Below are 20,146 nucleotides of genomic sequence, written 5' to 3'. Positions count from 1 at the left end.
CATAGATGTCCAGTGCCTTCTTCAATCCCTCTACACCGCAGTTTTTGAAACAAGGTCTCTCACTGAACCTGGGCTCAATGATTGGTTAGGTGACTGGCCACACTAGTCTCTGGGGTCCTCCTTCTTTGCCTCCCTAACACCGAGAGTACAACCATGTGGTGCTACTCTGGCTTTGTGTCAAGTGTGCTGCGAATCAGAACCCAGGTCCTCATGCTTGTTCAGATGGCACTTCACTGGCAAAGCCACATCCTCGGATCCTTAATCCAATATTTCAAAGTGTGCTTCCCTCTGTTTTTCTTTCTCTACCCCTTTGTCTGGGACCCCCGTGAAGTTCCTATGAGATGACTAGGAAGAGAAAAGGGAGGAGTGGGTCCTTCTAGACCAAAATCTAGACTGTGCTGACCGAGCTGGAAATTTTATAACTTGTAGAGATGAACTGGAGGTGACTACAAAATATAACCCAAGTGAGCTCACCATCCTTAGAGACAATAGGGCGCTAGGAACAGAGAAGCTACAAAGACCATGAGCCCTGCCCACCAGCACGGGAATCACTTGCTCAGTCATCAATCTTAGTATGGAAGAGACGAATCATCGAGACTGTACTACGTCTATGACTGAAAGGTGTTCTTACTTTATCATTTATTTACTGGGGAAGGGCCTGTATGTAGGGGCCAGAAGTCAATTCTCTCCTCCCATCATGCCTGTTTCAAGGATCAAACTCAGGTCATCGGGCTTGTTGGCAGGAGCTGTTACTCACCGAGCCATCTGTTTGGCCCGCCAGGAGTTAAAAGTAAAAAGAACATAGAGTGACCAGGACCACTGGTGGGGACAGGCAGGGGCTAAGAGCAAACCTGATCCGAATCGCCATACTCCCATCGTGCTTCCCGGCCCGTCTTTGTTCCTGCCTCCAAGACAAGGCAAGATGGCCAATGGAGAAGCTGCACTTCAACACTGCATCTCACTTCACAGGGTGGAAAACACAACCCCTCTTTCACGGGGGGCAATGTGAAGGAAATGTCGCAAGCAGCCCAGGGCACTGCTGCCCTCCTTGTCCTAAGCCTGGCCCAGACCTTGCCTGGGAAAATGGTGAACTATTATCAAAGTCTTCTTACTGCACGTCAGCCACATTGCAGTCTAGGAACAATAGCAATGCACTCCAGTGTGCCAGTCATGCCCTGTCATGAACGAAGTCAGCTTGATGACCAGTTTAACTTCTATCCTGACACTACCCCTTTACCACACAAGATCAACAGTTGCTCAAAATATCCTTTTTTTTTTTCCATCTATGAAAGCAATGCAATCTCACCACCATTCAAGATTTTTTTTTGTGAAGATTTAAAGGCTAACATATGTTGGGGACGGACCGCAGAGCCAGGCACTCACGCATTCATAAACATTTACTGAGCCTCTGTTCGCAGTCAGGCACTGTGCCAGAAACTGTGGGCACAAAGTTAATCACAACACAGGACCTTCCCTCAAAGCGCAGGCCCCTAAGAGTGAATTCTTCCTTCCTCCTGTCCCATAATCCCTGCAACCCGTATTGAACCATTCAAGAGCATGTCCAGATCTTCTTTCTCAGGGCTGGAGAGGTGGCTTGCTGGTAGAACTGTGAGTGACCTGCCTACATCATGCCCTGAGTCCATCTCCAGTATAAACAAACAAACAAACAAACAAACAAACTAAAAAAAGTCCCTTCCTCTCATTTGACTATTTTATGAACCCGATGAGACTATACCCAACTAATAAGTGGAAAAAACACATCTTAAATAGGACACAGCTAGTAGCCTAAGGCCTGGATGTCAATGGGGCTCTCCGGGGAAGCCCAAGAATTCCTTAAGGGATCTGCATGAATTGGTCATATTCCATACAATTCTTTCTTGTTCTGTAACTAAGTTTTGTTTGTTTGCTGTTTACAGGGCTAGTTCTCACATCCCTGAGCTGTGACTCCAGCCTGCAATGCTGTCACTGTAATGATTAGTATATTTCCCTAAAGGCAGCATGGATGTCTTAAAGCAGAGGCCATCTCTTAAACACGAGGCTGTATTGCTAACTGACCTATCATGATGGTAAAGGCACAGCATGTTCAATACATTTTTGCTAAATGGGAGAGAAACCTGAGCTGGGCTGATTGTATTCACTGACCAGTTTCAGAGACAGCTTTCATCGCAGATGGCGAGAAGCTCATCTGCAACTCGCAAATAATCATACGTCCGTCAACGGTCAGGGCGCCAAACCCACAATTAAGCTTCCTGGGTTTTGGTTTTCTCTTGTTTAGCACACATCTACCCCGGACGGAGAACCTCATGGGTTAGACAAAAGCAAACAGCAATTGGCTCTCAAGGACAAATTGGGTCTCACAACATTTTTGATTTCTACTTTTACTGAGTGTCTAGGTTTAACAGATCACAAAGTGCGGGTTTCTGCCCATCATTATCTGGGAAGCTAGTCAGCTAAGGATGCCCAGTTTCAGATAGAATCCAAATGTAATTCTCTGAATCTGTGTTTTTTTTAAGTGCTGTCTGTACAAACAGTCCATTTCTTGAACAATTTCTGACCTATCCCTTTGACACAGGCTTTGGAATATATATATTTCATTTATAATGGCAAAATTGGCTAGGCTTAATATCACTGAATCATTCATAAAATACCCCTAAAAGATATGTGTGCCACACCTGCATGTGGAGTCAAGTGACCTTCCATTCGTTACTTCTAATCTTATAAGACATGTTTTTCAAATGCAATTTATAGAAGCATTTTTAAAGTATTTATTACCAAACAATTCCTATAGCCTTCACAAAAATGCATACATTTCAAATTAATATCAATGCTACAATAAAGGTGCAAATGACAGGTAAGGTTTGAAACAAAACCATCATTGAATATTGCAGGTAGAAGAGGCATCTGTGGTGTGTGTGTGTGTGTGTGTGTGTGTGTGTGTGTGTGTGTGTGTGTGTAAAATCATCTGGCCTATTTTTGCTATCCTGCAATGGTTTTGATGGTTTATTTGGATAAAAATTGGCTTTCTCGGTGGGGTGGGGGATAGTAATTAAAGATGCTGGTGTATTAGCACTATCTATATCACAGTCACCATGTCGATGGAGTGCTCGCCGCACGCATTCTGCTGCTACCCACCTATGTGTTACTCTGCTTCCTCCCTCTCTTCCTGGAAGCAAGAAAAGTACCAACAGAAGAGGCTCTCAGTGAGATCAACTTAGATCCAAATGATCAGAGACCTGGTCAGATGAGGCTGGCGATCAACTTAGATCCAAACGATCAGGGACCTGGTCCGATGAGTCTGGCCCAGCCGTTCCCACTTAACTCTCACAGCCGTCTTGAGAAGCTTTGATTAATCACATTTTCACAAATGACAAAGGTTCAGGGAATTAATAATTTACCCACATCACACAAGTTAGTGAGTGGCCCAGCAGAAGTTCTACAGCAAGCACTGGAGACCTAACTCCAAGTCTTTCCACAGTTGTCCCTTCAAGGGAAGACAGAAAAGTTGTCTGCATTAGTTCCTCTTGGTTGTCTGCATTAGTTCCTCTTGGTTGTCTGCATTAGTTCCTCTTGGTTGTCTGCATTAGTTCCTCTTGGTTTTTTGGGTAGATTTTATTTGTTTGTATATTTTTGTTTTGTTTTTATTGTTGTGGGTTTTTTTTTTTTTTTTGCTTTGTTTTAGACAGTGTATTACTCTATAGCCCTGGTGCTTAAGGTAACCCCTCCTTCGTCAACCTCCCAAGCGCTAAGGACTACAGGCAGGAGACAATATGCATGAGCCTTCATTTTCCTTCACATCCCACAGCTCAGTAAAAATAGGCCAGGTGATTTTACACACACACACACACACACACACACACACACACACACACACGCACACACACACATAGACACACATATGCAAACATACACACAGACACGCATACAGACACACACGCATGGGCACACGCACATATGCACACACACATACATGCACACACACAGACACACATACACACACACACACAAACACACACACACACACACACACACACACACACACACACCTCTTCTACCTACAATAGCCTTGTATCTTATCTTATATCTTATATCTTATATCTTATGTCTTATGTCTGTCTTATATCTTATATCTTATATCTTGGCCTATTTTTCTCTCTCCATTTCCCTCAGTCCTACTTTTAATGAATTTCAGTGACAAAAACAAAAACAAAAACAAAAACAACCCAACAACAACAACAACAACAAAGACTGCATCCAACTATTCACAAAGGCCAAATACTTCAAAACAATGTTATCTATTTCAAAAAAGTAAAGCTTCTATTTTTCTGTCTCTAAAATTCCTAGAAATTTCTCAAAACCCCTTTCAGCCATTCTGCAAGAGTTTGTATCTGCCCGTCCAACTTGTAGATTGATGTTCAATGCCTTAAAGTTCGACCCCCCTCACCCCATGTCCACACATTGAAGAGCATTGCTTGGCCATGTGTAGAACATGTGTACACAGTGAAGAATACTGTCTGTCATGTGTATCTCTTGTATCACCATAGAACAACTATCCTTACATCTGGTGTGTTAATGGGTCACACCAGTTGTTGTGATCCAACCTAGGAAACTGGCACATAAGACAATTTTGTATTGTTTTTTTTTCTTTTATGCAGAAAGAGTCTACTTAGAACAACTGATGTATGACAGATAAAGAAAACATCTACAGTCAACCCTGAATGACTAAGTCCCATGAGGTGTCTATTCCAAGCTAATGAACTTGAGCCCTGATACATACTCTGCACATGCCATTTATAGCCATGGTATATGGTCCTCCATAAAGAAATAGTTTCTAGATAAGCAGTAAATTGGACCACCATTTTTGGTTGACTTGTTAGTATCCTTAGTCACTGAAAGGATAATCAAGGGGAATGTGCAGTGGAGGCTGAGAGAGAGCAAACGGCTCACCGTTGTTCTCTGATGAACTGGTACCAGATGCCACAGACAATGCTCCCTCCCTTCACTGCTGTTGACCTTTTGTGACAACCAGCATCCTGCCAAATCTACATTATCTGTAAAAAGCAGTTTCTGACTCTAACGGTGACTGGCCCGAATGACCATCAGAACTGTGTCCTAATTCTGCAACCTTTGGAAATCAAATGCCCATACAAAACAGAAGATGAACTCCTCATAACTGAAGGGACTGCTCATTTACGCAGACAACTTTGGATCTCTCTCCACACACAGTAACTTGGAAAAATATATAGGCTGTGTTTACAGCGGCACGAGAGAGAGCTGCAGTCTCTAAGAAGGGCTATAACTTGTTAACAGTCTTCCTGATTTATGTTGAAAAACATACAGGGCATGAAATGGTTTCTGCAACCTCACATTTTCCTCAAGAATGTTGGTGAGCAGAAGATATATTCCCCAGCTGTGGGGGCTGCTTGTTCCTGCTCCCTTTTCAAGAGATATGTACGTTAGGCAATTATACATGCTCTGTCCCTGAGAGGGGGTTTTACATTATTAAGGGGAAAAGGAAAGCAAGAAAAGGAAAGGTTTAAGGAGAAAAGGAAGTAAACAAGAAGAACAGGAGAGTAAAGAGTCCATTTTCATATAACGTTTACCTTGTAAAAAGTGATTGCCTGCTTAGCATGGGTAATAAATAATCTTCTGAAAAGCTATAGGGAATGTATAGTTATAAACTATCACTCACTAGACAAATGCTAGTTATTTTTCTTGTTAGTATTTCACAGATATGGAAATTTGTTTCACAGTCTACAACTGTGCTAATAAAATAGGTATTTTTAAATATAAATTACCATGGTCATCACAAAAGCCTTATTAATTGAAAATATTTAAGTATGAGATTAAATTTAAGTGGGAAGCATATATTTTTGAAACACGACTTACACATCCCCTTAAACATATGTGAAAGTAGAGATACAAACATTTTGCCTTGCTTCAGATAATGTTAGCACTCTGATTTGCTATCTGAAACAGTCAAAAAAAAAAAAAATCTTTGCTAGACATGAATATTTTCTAAGGAAATAAAATAATTTAAATGTAACTTTAAAAAACAAACCAACCGGCGAGTCATGCTTTAGCATCCTTTTCAGAGTTTGACCAAGGTTATTTACCTGAGCAGACATGCCCAAAAAGCAACTCTGGGTTGAATTTCCAGTGTCCTGGACATCTCAAGGACCCCATCCCTTCTTCTGTGGTCACTGTGACCATCCCATCGTTTAATGGGCAAAGTGTTTTTCATCATAGGAATATGAGAAGTGACACCCAACACTGTGCGGGAGGCCATGGTGCTGCCTCTACAGCCTCTGGTATCATCCAGTGAAAGGGTATAAATATCTGTGTACAGTATGCATGTCTGAGGGAGGACGGAAGGCTGGGTCTAGACCCAGTACAATGGAGGAGGCAATCTAAGGCAGAGGCTTTGCAATCAGGGTTGAGTACGGAAGGCTCTCTAACCTCCAAGAACGAGAAACTTCCAGGTCTAGGGACCCAAAGAGCCGAAGCCTCAAACCCACAACTTTTATCAGGAGCACAAATATCATCCCGAATATTCATTCAACAACTTTTTAAAGGAGATTTTTCCTGGTACACTGAATCTAAGGGATCAGAGCCATCAGAAAAGTATGCTGATCTATTTCAAGTCTGGGAGATCTTTTACAATGATTCCTTCAAAGAAGGAGCCCTCCCCCCCAAGGGGGTTTCATAGCCTTGGCCCACTGATTCCAAATACAATGATGAATTGGGATCAAAGTAAATAACTGAAAGGTCACTATTTGGCAGAACTATCCTTGGGCTGGGGAGCAACTCAGCACTGGAGTTTTTGCTGGAACATAGGATTCCCTGGGTATCTGCTCCAGTACCACCAAAAGGAAAGGAGGAAGGAAAGGTCTCTTACAGAACCCTGCCCTCAGTTGGAAGCCTGTGGACACAGGGTTAAATCCTCCCTGAAGGCCCAGGAACTTCACTGGGGTGGCAAAGCTAACATAAGCCTGACTTATGACAACACAGTCCTAAGAGACAATGTCTTTTGTCCACATAAAACAAAACAAAACAAAACAAACATACAGATAACAAAACAAAACACTGTTATTTTTACTTTAGGATAATAATTTTATGTGATTTTAAAAAAAAAGAATCACAATATTGTGACACTTGGTAATTATTATTTCTAAATGACAGATGCTATTGTTTGTGGATAAATTTTCAGTTGCTTTTCTCCTACCAGTGCTTTGATTGAAAGATTTGCCAAGTGCCCCCTGGAGAAAACCAAAGATCTGCATTTAAATAGAGATATAGTCCTTCCTTCAAAATGTGTGGTACCTGAGAGACAGGTCCTATCAGGACTCCTTAGTGTGAATAACTCAGATTGCATGAGGCATTTCAATGCTGTAGATGTCCTGTTTCACAGCACTAGGATTATTTCCATCACAGCCCTTTCCTTTGGAAGATTCTTTCTAATATTTGTTGGCCTGAGAAGTTAAAATTAAACCCTGTTCCAAAGCAAAGTCCTCACAAAAAACAAGCAATTACTACCGTGCACATCAGTCCTGATGTGTACAAAGAAGACCACAGAAGATAGCTTGGCCAGAAATGCTAAATAATTGAAGAGTATAATGACTTAATAGAGTAGTAAGCTTGGTTTACACTGCAGCCAATTTAAGCCATAAAAATACTGTGTAAAAATTTTATCTTGTGGTTGACCATTACATAGCCAATCTATTATTCAAAAGTACCTACCTCTTCAGTGTTTTTCTTCATCAATGTGGCTTTCCCTCAAAAGCTTTCTATTCCAACAGTTTTCCAACAATTCCCCCACACACACCCTGCCCAAAAAAATTACCAATTTCCTACTTTGTTTCATAAAATCCTTTCACCAGGATGGCCTTCTAGCATCCAGGTCTAATGGAAACTGACGTCACCGGGCAAGCTCCAAAGGTACACATTGACCTCCTCAAGAATGAGTGGACTGGCCATAAAAAGAATCAAGACATCAAAGGAAGTAAACAGATAGAGAGGTAGATAGATAGATAGATAGATAGATAGATAGATAGATAGATAGATAGATAGATAAAGGTACTTGCTTGCTACATCTGCAAACAAAAAAAGACTCTTCTAGATAATTCCCTTTTCTGTGACAGGTGAACGCAGGGACTTGGCTGCTAGAAAATGTCAAGACACTTCACCTTAAGTGTCCACCTAAGATACATAGAAAAGGAGCTGGAAACAAACTCAGTCTCAAACATAAGTCCATGACCTCTGACAGGCTCTTGCCGAAAATTCTCAGTACAGCTGAGAACACGGTCCCTGTGAGGAGGTCACTCCTCTACCGTTTTCCTGAGACAAGCTCCTGAGAGCGAGCGTCCTGGTGGTCTGCGAGCTTAGTTAGCTCTTATCTTGCTGCTCTGCCACACTCATGCTGAGTCAAATTTGGAGCTCAAAATGAGAGATGAAAGACCTTGGAGATCACTTAATATTGAAATACTGTTGTGGTAATAAGTGGTGCTCGGCTGGAGATGGGAACATGGCACTCTCTGGTAACCTTTTAATTTCTGGAAAAAAATGCACAGAATAAATTGAGCTGTATACACACACACACACACACACACACACACACACATATGAAAAACTAATCAATTGATCTTGTCTATTCAGTCGAGCAAAGAATAGCAGCAGGTTTCAGTCCCTATCATACAAGAAGACTTAACCCATTTTGATTTACTAAGGGGAACAAGCCTTCTTTTACCCACACTCACCGCCCCAGTCAATGGGCAGTTTAATGTGCAATATGATACCGTTCACAATAGACACGCATTTAATACTACGTAATGCAAGTTTAAAGAGTTATGAGAATTGCTTTAGGAGAAAAAACAAAGGCGCAGATCACAGCAGACAAATCAATGTTTGAAAGATCCTGGAGGCCTGCTTCCTCACAGTCTGATTGCTTCGTCAAAGCAAGGAAACATCCCCTTCAAGGTCACTTCCTCTCTGTCAGCGTCCACACCTCTGCTGTTCCTAAGTTCAGAACTGAGAGGCCTTCAAACTTCCCCCTCTTTATCGCAAAGACAGAACTGTTTCTCAGGATGGCTAAGTCGGCGGACAGCATCCGATCTACTGGACAGGAGGAAAACACGAAGAAGCCAAACACAAGCCTAGAGCCACTTCTGGGTCTGTTTCCTGCCATCCTCCCTCAGACACTTCAGACCCTCTTTCCGAACTTGGGTGTTTCTGAATATGGGTGTTTTCCAGACACCATCCCCTGTTTGGTCTTTGGGCCTTGTGGGAAACAAATTAGTTTCTCTTCCAAGCTAATCCAACCCACTCAGCTGCTCTGCAACATACTTCAGGAGTCTGTGGGTCTTCTCATCTTGAAATACTGGGGAGGGGCTTTCGAAAGTAGCAGGAGGTCATAGGTCTATCTGGCCACTCAGAATCAGTCCAACCAAAACAACACAATTAATAAACACACATAGTCACCCCTCAGTGGTGAGACTTGGGGGGTGGGCTGGGGGTTCCTGGCCCCTCCAGAACAGTTTGTTAAGATTCTGGAAGGAGGAGGATTTGAATCTCAAAGAAGTCCCCCCCCCCCTGGAAGGGAAGAGGAAGGAGAGGAGGGGAGCCTTGGGTCTCCTCTCACCCAAGGAGGGGTGGGGAGGGGCAGGGGTGTGCTGGGCTCTATCCTGCAGGAGCTCTGACAGAATCAAAAGGTGGCAAGGTAGGATAAGCAGTTTGAAATAGTTAGTCCAGTGACCTCCAGACAACTTCAGTGACTTCCTCCCTGGGAAAGGTGACAGTATTGGAAAGCCTGGAGAGGAGGCGCAGGCTTAGAGGACAGGAGGGACATGCAGCACCAGAGCGGCGGCACTGCCCAATGGCAATATCTTCCAACTCCCGGGCACCCCCTTCACCCACAGCGACCCCTGCCCCATGTCCCCTTGGCACTATCCCCTCCCAGTCCAGGTGCCCCAACTCTGCCCGAGGGTTATTTTGCCACTTTCCCAAGCATTGAAGTCTGTAACCAGGAGGGGGGGATGGGAGGGGTGTTGAAAGAAGGAACCTAACAGCAATTCAAATTTATCTGTGTCTCCAGCACACCCCTGACAGTTTTGCAGTCTGGGCCGGGCAAGTCTACAAGAGGTGGGCACTACTTATGCGTGTGTTATTGAGAGAGGGTGTCCTTTTTCTTTTTCTTTTCTTTTCTTTCTTTTCTTTTCTTTTTTTTTCCTCCAAGAGACTCTAAGCAAGTGAAGGGGGTAGCAATACGGATTCCAAGCCGGACTGCAAACACAGATGCAAATGTCTGTCTCTAGACGCTGGTGGTTAAAGCATGGGGCAGTTACCTTTGGCAGGGTCAGAACTGCAGCAGGTTAATCGGGTGAGTCCTCGGGGATTTTTTTTTTTTTAATTTTTTTTTTCAAAGCAGCCGAGGCAGCCCCGGTTGCTTTGGCTTAGGAAAGTCTACAAACCCCCCATGCAGGGACATCGCACATCTCACACACGCCTCCTTGAGCTGGGCTCCCGCGACCTCGGCGGGGCGAGGGGGTGGCGGGCGGCCGGCGGGCGGCCAGGGCCCGGCCCCAGGCTGTTTCCCCGCGCGCAGCGGCCCTGCGTGGGCCCCGGGGTCCGCGTCCCGAGCGGCGCAGCACTCACCCAGCCGGGCGGCGAGGGGCCGAGCTGCGCCCGCGGCTAGCCGGAGTGCCCAGGCGCCTCCCTTCGCTCTTGGTAGCGTCGGTCCGCACTCCCTGTGACCCAGGACGTCATGATGCCTCCCCTGTTTTCTTAATGATAACTTGGCAGAAGAGGAGACAGGCTGCCAGGTTCTCCTCGGGTGGTTGCATGGTATGTGCACGTTTCTCTTTGCATGCGTTTGGCTCCCTCTTTTTTTAAAAAAAAATAAATATATCTCTCTATTATTTTTTTTGAAAAAAAAATTTTTCCCCGGCACTGTCAGGATTTGATGGCATTACTGCGTTTGCATAATCGACGCCTCTGGGTGTGTATAGATGTATGTATGTGCGTGTGATTTCTTTTTTTCCCTTTAAATCCTGCTGCTCCTGCCTCCGTCGCCGCCGCAGCCGCTGCAAAAGCAAGCATGCGTTCCTCTTTTGTCTTTCATTTTACCTTCAGGGTGACATTCAGTGCCAACTGCTCCCTTTTGACCGTCGCCAATCCCCGCCTGGGCAAAATAAATTTGAAAAAAAAAAAAAAAAACGGAGTGGGGGAAGGGAAGGAAGAACCCCTTCAGTCCCAATGCTGGGGTGCCCGGTTTCCATTCCCTGAGCTACAGCATCCCAGACCTACACAACCCACCGCCCGACCTCCAAAAATAGACATTTTCCCTTCTACCCACCCAGCCCAGGCAGGTTAGCACCGAGGCGGCAGGGGCATCCACCCAGGGCCCCACTCGTGTTCGCAGTTCACGCTGGCTGACTTGCATACCCGGTGTGTAGGCCTCACACAACTGGAGCTGTTTTTCTTTAAATCTTTTTTTTTTTTTTAATGGGGAGGGGGTAGGGAAGAAAGAGGAGTCCCAGCTTGTGTGTATGGGTTCTATGGACACAGAATTAAACTGGGGGAGGGGGTATGCCTCAGCCTGTATGTGAAGGGTTCTATGGACACAGCAGAAAGCTGGGGTGGGGGTGGGGGAGGGGGTCTGCTGGCATCTAACTCACCACCAGGGGAGTTTGGAAGGACATAAAAGGGTGATAGCTTTTATTTGACTTATTCTAAATGACAGTAAAACTTTATATATATATATATATATATATATAGACAAAGATGTGACAGCTGACTATCCAATGTCCTTGTTTTCAATAATTATGTTTTCCAGCACCAGTAGGGAAGGGGCTCCAGGGTAACCTTAATACTTATGTCTGCAAACAGGAAGATGTGCTGTAGATAGTGAGTCCACAGGATGACAGAGAACATATTTCGTCAGGCTTCCTTTGCGATCTGCTTACTGTGTGGCATAACTATGTTCTGTCGTGGTAATACTGTATATGTTTGCACCCTGTATATATACATGCCCAGCACCAGGCCTGATAGATGTTCTGTCCGTTTTTATCATTACTTACCCATTTGGCGTAGTAAGATGGCCTAAGGGATTTCCCTCAAGCCTGGCTATGACCTTGGTCTCTAGAATCTATTGTTGGGGTCACTCATTGTCCTCTACAGATTCCAAATCCCTAAAATATGACAGTAGATGCCAAGGTTGGGAAGGGGTACGGAATCCACAGAGGAGAATGTCAAGTCTGAAAAGAACTCATCCCAGATCCTGCTCAATGGTTATCCATTTGCTGTTATCTAACTGAAGCGGGCTAAGTTTCACGTGCAGGGCACGGGCACTTGTTGCCTCTTCTCCCTTCAGAGTCACAATCCAAGAATCGCTAGCAAACCCCATGGGGAAGACACTGTAATTATGCAAAGCCAGACAATCCGAATTGGAGGAGAGCCTGGCTGAAGTCGACTAAGAGGGTCAGAGGACTATTGACGAATGGCCAGATCCCAAGACTCTCCACCCTTGACAATCGGCCCAGATACTCTGGCTCTGCTCACAGTCTCTTTGGACTGCCAGGAGATGAGCTGGTACATCCCCTTGGTGCTGAGAGGTGACCAGAGCCATTGATTCAAGAGACCGAGAGCCTATTCAGCATGCCTGTGTCTAGATGTTATTGGTAACTTTCCAGTAAGTAACCAGAATGTACAGGTTAATGGGAAATCTCCAGTTCTTGGGGTTGGGGGGGGGGAGTCTTTTTTGTTTTTGTTTTTGTTTTTGTTTTTCATTCACTGTCCTCAGAACCTCTCATTGACCTACCTCCGGGATATCAAAAGAATTTTAAAAGTTGACTAACTTTAATCCCCTGAAATGCATTTTTTTTTTCTTTTCAGGCAAATTCTGTTTGTGCTTCACAAACCCACAAGTCAGTGGAGTGGCCAAATGGCCCCTCTCCTTGGCAGGCAACGGAAGCTCTGCAGAGGTCTGAATGGATGATTGTTTCTTTGCTTGCTTTTGTTTGTTTGTTTGTTTTGAAGAGGGTCTTATACACCTCTGACTGGCCTCAACCATTCAGCAAACCTCCTGCCTCAGCCTCCTAAATGCTGGGATTACAGACTGCACCAGCATGCTTAGCCTGCATAGGTGCTTTTGAAGCCAAGACTCTCCAACTCTTTGAAGAATGCCTCTCTGTTGCTCATCCAAGTTTAGACTTGGACTATATACAAGGTTTTACTTTCTACCTCCATCTTAAACACAATAGTTAATGGAGTTGGAGCCTGCTCAGTTTTAACTTCTGAGCCAAACCAGGAAGGACTAAGAAGGCTTGCTAAGGATCACGGGACACCCTGAGAACAAGGTTGGAAACTTAGCTGTGTTTGGAACTTGTAAATCAAATCCATCCTCTAACACGGTGGGAAGGGGAGATGAGGATTAGCCCTACCTTACAAAAGAATATCCCAGGATGGAGAAGTGCAGACCTAAATTACAAGGCTGAGCTTCAAATTCAAGGGCTCTGAGCCACTACTCTCAACCTATAGCTAGCTGCTGGCATCAGATCCAGACTGGTCCCCACAAGGACCAATCAGGTTGGTAAACACTGCCCTCTCACAGTCTCAAAGCCCCTCACCCTTTCTCCAGCATGCCAGGCCTTCCCTCTGCCTCTTTAAACTCAATTCCTTGTTCCAATTCTACCCATGGATGAAGGCCAAGGTCCAAGCCCAGTGGGTCCACCACGGTGTTATTTACGAGCTTTCTGCTCTTCTACAGTTCTACAGTGTTCACTGCTGCATAGAACATGAATGTTCTCTATTCGGGGTTATTTTTAATCCCTTCTCCACCTTCCAGTTCTTTCCTAACAGAATTATGCCTCCCCACACCCCCACCTTTTCCGGTTCATCCAGCACAGTACCAATTATAACACTGGCTTTCATTTATACCTCGGGTATATTAATCCACACAAAGGTACCCTTTGGAGCGCAAGGTTAGTACGTCTCAAGCTGATAGAATTTGAAAGTTCTGTGTAATGAAGGCTTGTTTTCCTTTCATCCGAAAATATACAAACTGGTTTCAGTGTACCTTAGATAGTCCCCAGAAAATAAGTCAGTCTGACATGAGTGCACATATCTGTCTGGAATCCTAACACCCCCAGGGGAGTCTGAGACAGGGGGAGTTCAGGTTCTGGGGAGGGATGGACAACAGGGAAATTGTTGGTATTAGAGGTGAGATTATGTAAGGTGAGGATGATACTACATTAAGGCAGAGACAGATTGGCATTAGGACGATGAACCAGGATGTGCAGAGCACTGTTGAAACTGTAATCGTGCAGGAGTCATGGTAGGTAGCTAATTTTGCATTTTCTGGGTACCTTTGTGTTTAAAAAGTTAGGTCACTCGGAGTCTGGTGTTCACCAGAGCAACTCTAGATCTTCTATTGGGCAGCTTGTGAGACCTCAGGCAGAGGGCTCTGGTTCCCTAGTTGTATAAAGTGTAATTGAACCTGACTCCCAAGTCTCTTTCGCGCTAAAGTCTTGATTCCTCAGTGTGGCGGAGGAATCAGGAGTAAACCTGAGCATCCCTCGGTCACCAGTGGCTTGACGATTAGTGTAAAAGAGGATGTTCAACTGAGCAAAGTCAAGTTCAAGTTCTGTAGCATACTGAAGGGACATTTAGAAAAGCAGAGTTTATAGACAAGAGTGTATTGAAACTTACATCCTCAGGGGATAGCGCACAGTTGTACAGCTCTTGCCTAACATGCATAAGTTCTTGGAGTAATGCCGAGAGAGAGAGAGAGAGAGAGAGAGAGAGAGAGAGAGAGAGAGAGAGAGAAAGAGAGATCCTTCTTCTACCAGATGAAATTACCCGTGATTGTGAATACTAGTCATCTACTACAACTACCAGAATGACGTCACTAGACATCCCCGGAGCTTATGCATGATTTACATTCCTTCTGACACAGCCAATTGATATAAGGGTTCAATCCCAGATGCCTGGCATTTTTCAACTCATAAGTAGCTTGAACAAAATGACGACACACTTTGAAAAGCAGAGAGTGACAATAAAGAGACATGGGAACGAGAGCCAGACCGTCTGTGTATTTCCTGACTATAGCTCACTCTCAATGTGTCTTGCTGTGTATTCCTTTCTTGTTTACCCTTTAGAATTGAGTACTTACACTCATCGAGTTTCGTGTTTGTGTTCGTGTTCGTGTGTGTGTGTGTGTGTGTGTGTGTGTGTGTGTGTGTGGCAGGATGTTTGTTTGGCTGTTTTTTTATTTTTCTGAAACACAGTCTTATATAATCCACAATGCTAGCCTCCAACTCAACATGTATCTGAGGATGACCTTGAACTTCTGGTCTACCTTCCTCACTTCCCATGTGCCAAGATTCCATCTCTTGGCCTGGTTTGCACGACAGTTTCTGTCTAGATTAGACAATAGAAATGAAAAAGATGCTACAAATACAAAAAGTTTGTCAATCAGGTGTACATTTGTACACATGAGTTATGTTTCTAAAAAGGTTTCCACGGTTATGAAAAGCATGTGGAGCCAAGCACTCACCAGCCCTGGTCAAGAATCCAGGTTGATTTCCACCACGGTTCATTATAAAACCTCCTAGAGTCTTGGAACTAGCTAAAGGTAGGTCCAGATGGCTGTGTGACCAGCTGCCTCATCCCCAGAGCACTTTCAAAACTACGTTACAAACTCAGGGGGAATGGCTACACGCCTCGATTAGAACCAAGTTCCTTAGAATTTTTATTTAAAATAGGCAAGTACGTTATGGCTGGCACACGGAAATATGCAAATAAACTTACATAAGGCAAATGTCCTCATAGAGGTTTTACCATTTCAAGGATGCGCGGATGAGCTGGACGTTGTCTGTTTGTTTGTTTGTGTTTTGAAATTGTGGTTAGAGAGGACAGAAGGGAAGGCTGCAGGCAAGGCTGGAGGAGAGAACACGCGTGTGGTAGTGTTCTCAGTGTAGAAAATTTATAATTTTCATTGCATTCCAGGCGTGTTCCTGATTTTAAAAAAAAAAAAAAAGGTTAAGAACCACTGGAATAAAAAAAAATAACTTATTTTTAAACTGAGATCAAAGAGAATAGATATCCATTTAAGGCAAATGTCAGAGCTATCCCAACACGGAGAGTATGTAATAACCACTAGTATTCAAAATGATAGCCCTGAGACACAATAAAAGCCTCTGTCATCAAAGAAATCTATTTCCAAGGTATTTTACTTAACTGATAGAGGAAGAGGTATTAGCCTGCTGGAAAGAGCTGAACGTCAAGTGCAAACGGGGCCAATGCTTTAGAGCTGGCTGGGCAGCTCTGCTAAGCAAGGCAAAGTGGGATGAGAAATGGTCTTCCTTTTCTCCTTTTTCCTATTTTTATTTTATTTTATTATTTTATTTTATTTTTAAGGAAAGAGAGGAGTCACTTACAGTCCTGCAAGTCTTAAGGTTGCAAGAGACAGAATCCTAACAGGCCTGAAGGGAGAAACAAGGATGACTTGGGAAAGAGTCGGGGTCAGCTGACTTCAATATTCTGTAGTGGACAACTGAATTAATTGTAGGCTATGAGTGATGTGCATATTAAAATTAAGGAAATATTGAATTCGGATTGAGCTATTGTGAGGCTACAACCCTTTAGTACAGCCTGATTCCCTGGCCACAAGAAGGAGGATGCCGAAGGTATTGGTGGCTGAAGACATTTATTTGTGAACTACCAGCATGGGGAGTGATAGTCAAAGCTGTTAATAAAGATAACGAAAAGATATTAATGAAAATGATCTCATGGTCTGAAATAAAACTACATTTATTTCATCAAGCTTAGTTAATTATGTAAAATACATAACACCCCGGCAAATGTTGGTGATTTGGGATTTGCATACTGCTGAATTTGTCCCATCCTTTGCAGAATAGAAGCCTTTGTCCACCCTGAGTGCTGGGTCACACTTGGTCCACTTGAGGCTCAGGTTTCCATATGCGATAGCACACTGACTGCCTGGGGGTAGAAGGAGGCGGGCAGAGCTTTCCCCAGCAGCCAGGTTCAACTGGAAAAAATGCTCACAACGTCACCTGATGCCACTGGCTCCCAAATATGTCCTCATCTATGTGGCTCTGCCAGCTGCTGAACCAGCAGGGAAACTCGGGGTCATGGAAAGAACACTAAACTTAGAGGCAGAACCCTGGAGGTGAAGGCTTACTGCTGCCTCCGGCTGTTCATACAGGCCTGGGACCTCAACGTCTGGATCTACCCTGAACCCCCTGCTACCATCCCAGGTCAATCCCCCAGAGCTAACCAGCCAAAGGGAATGATGAGTGGAATCAACCACACTGGCCCAATTCACCGTAGGAGCTCTTCCAAGATGGTTCCCACTGCTCCCCACTGTGGGAACTTCCTGTGTTCCCACTCCATCCTCACACTGCTGAGATCAGCCTTGTACTGTTACATCAGCTGGCATAACCCATGTTTATGACATCTTTTGGCTCACAGTGTGTGCAGTTGCTCCCTAAGTGCTGAATGAATGAATGAATGAATGAATGAATGAATGAATGTCAGGTAGGAATCTTGGCCTGCAGATGCTCCAAGCTATAAAGATACTTTTGATATGCAGGGAAGAGAGGGAGAGCTGGGCCAACCACAGGCACATGATACAAGTACTCAGAGGGGCCTCTCTATAATAAAACTTCTACAGTTACTATATACTATGTATTCAGCCAGTTTTAGGGAATAAAAAGCTTTATTTCCTACACAGGATTAAAGCCAAGATGCAAGGGTCCCCCTCTCTCCTACCCCGCAAATATTAACACTGGCTTTATTTGACATCGACATATAAAGAACACATTCAAGATGTTTTCAGAAAGCTATGAAAAAGAAACTCCGGAAGCATCCAGACTAGGGTCCCTACACTTGCATAGCTGCCGCCTTATGGCGGGAAGGACTCAAAATGCATACCAAGCGTCAAATTCTTAAGGAACTTTATGAATCCTTTTGGGGTCACAAACCCTACCTTCAAGGTGGCAATCAAAGGTGTGGGGATCGGTGGAGAAGAAATGGAAGATAAAGTACATGTCACAGTCAAACCCTGGTTAGTGTGGGCAGATGCTGGGAACCACCCCTTCCTAGGCCTTCCTGCATAGTCAAGAAGACAAAGCAATTACTACATCAATTTTTATCTCCTGGTAAGCTTTTTGCTTGGCCAACGTTATATATGTAGCTTGAATGTCCCACAAAGCTTATTGTCTTAAGACTTGGTTCCTATCCTGTTGTGCCATTGGGAAGAGGTAGAAGCAGGAGGTTGGGTCTAGGGTGAGAACACTGGAAGGAAGGAAGTCTGAACACTGTGGACATACCTTTGAAGGAGAGCAAAGGACCCTGCCCCTCTCCTGTCTGTTCACTTGCCAGCTGCCTTGAGATGCATGGCTTTGCTCCCTAACACACTCACACATCGTGTGCTATCCTAAAACGGAAAGACGGACCAATCCACCACAGTCTCAAGGTTCAGAAAAAGCTCACTTTACACTGAGTACTTCATTCCAAGGAGTAACACGTGGTTGTGGTTCCCAAAGTTGGCCACGAATCTAACCACTTGCTCAGCTCATCTCTTGACCCTCATCAGAGATGTAGCAGGAACTACGGGGTCACCTCTATGCAAACGCAGGGGGCTAAGGGAGGACGTGATTAAGGACTGCCTGAGAAGCAAGGATTGCTGATGTAGACAATGCCAGCCAATCCGGAACCGTGGTTTAGAAGAGATGCTTTCTTAGGACTAATGGGGCACAGGTATAAAGGAGCTTGAAGCAGGGTTCAGATGAGCTTGCTGTGCTGTCTCTCACCTGTTCCTAGAGTCTGTGTCATTGACTCTGGGCCACCTCACCTCCTATCCCCAAGGACAGGTAGGGTCCGGCAGAGAGTATTCCAGGGCACAGGCAACACAGAGACGCTTCTGTTTACAGTAGATGGCGACTAACACAGAGACTCACAGCTGGGCAAAGTGAGGAGAGATTGCAGAGTCCAAAGCCCTAAAAGAAACACAGCTAGCCCAGCTCCTCTTCCCAAGGCTCAGGGATCCCTGTAGAAGAGGGAATGGGAAGAATGTCCGAAGCAGAGGTGGGTGACTCCGAGGAAACTGTGTGTTCTGGATATAGGACGGTTACGTGTATGAACTCATAGTTGTTGTCACGGCATACACAGGACGTGTGCAAGCATAAGCAGGACCAAATTCCAGCATGGAGAGAGGAGTTGAGCATGGAGTCCCATCCCTGGCTGTGAAGCTACTGGAAGCCATTAGCTGCGAGGAGACGGAGGAAGACTTTAGTCTAATAATAGCCTCTGGTATGCTAACCACACTCAACAGGAAGGCCATGCATTGACGAATATTTGGGCAGCACACATTGGCCTTGGTAGGTTTTAAAATAAAGATGGGTAGGGAAGGGGTGTGGATCTGGAGGAGAGAATCATGATCAGCATACACAAAATGTCTGAAGAATTAACAAAAACTGTTTAAATTCTGTTGCTCCAGTCATATTCCACAGCAACTGGGTCAGAACATCCAGAGGCAGGAGCCAAGGAGTCACTCTTGCTAATGGAAACCCTCCAAATGTGTGAACAAGAAGGCTAAACACTCATGCAAGTGTGAGGACCTGACTTTGGGTGCCCAGAGTCTGTGTAAAAGACAGACACACTAGCATGTCTGTCTGCACTCCCAGAGCTCCCACAGAGAGGTGGAAGGCAGAGGCTGGAGAGTTCCAGGGAGCTCATGGCTCATGGGTACACAGTAGTAGAAGTGGAGACCCCAAGGCTTCCCCTAGCTTCTGTATGTGCTCTGTGGCCTGCATGCATACACACACACACACACACACACACACACACACACACACTCCAACTCATTCTAGCACACAGCAAAGATTAGGTCCCACTGGTTATTACAGATGAATGGAACACGGGCTGGTTAAATTAGTTAACAGATACATGATGTTAATTAATATCAATAATTATACACTGCTCCAGAATGGAATAGTTTACAGACTCCAAATCTCTATTGTTTCACCACCAAACCTCTCTTGGAAAGCTTTTTGTAAGTGAACCATAAGTAGGATAGTAATGGTGGATCAATTCATCCCAGATATCAAAAAAAAAAAAAAAAAAATTTAAA

At 44.5% G+C, this 20,146-nt stretch overlaps 1 protein-coding gene across 9 annotated transcripts in view; it reads right to left on the bottom strand.

Annotated features, from left to right (window-relative positions):
* Positions 1-20,146, bottom strand: part of Esrrg (estrogen related receptor gamma) — a 602,152-nt gene that overhangs the window by 546,828 nt on the left and 35,178 nt on the right. Inside the window, exon 1 of one of the 9 annotated variants that reach the window (XM_029538612.1) lies at positions 10,648-11,084. The exons of 7 other annotated variants lie outside the window; for them this stretch is intronic. The gene's annotated coding sequence lies outside the window, so the exon portion shown is untranslated. Of the gene's footprint in view, positions 1-10,337; positions 10,551-10,647; positions 11,085-20,146 lie in introns of those variants that run through there. One more of the 9 variants, XM_021197758.2, reaches the window with a different exon arrangement.

This window comes from Mus pahari, chromosome 5 (genome assembly GCF_900095145.1).
Source record: "Mus pahari chromosome 5, PAHARI_EIJ_v1.1, whole genome shotgun sequence".
Taxonomy (NCBI): domain Eukaryota; kingdom Metazoa; phylum Chordata; class Mammalia; order Rodentia; family Muridae; genus Mus; species Mus pahari.
This window is presented reverse-complemented; position numbering and strand designations above follow the sequence as displayed.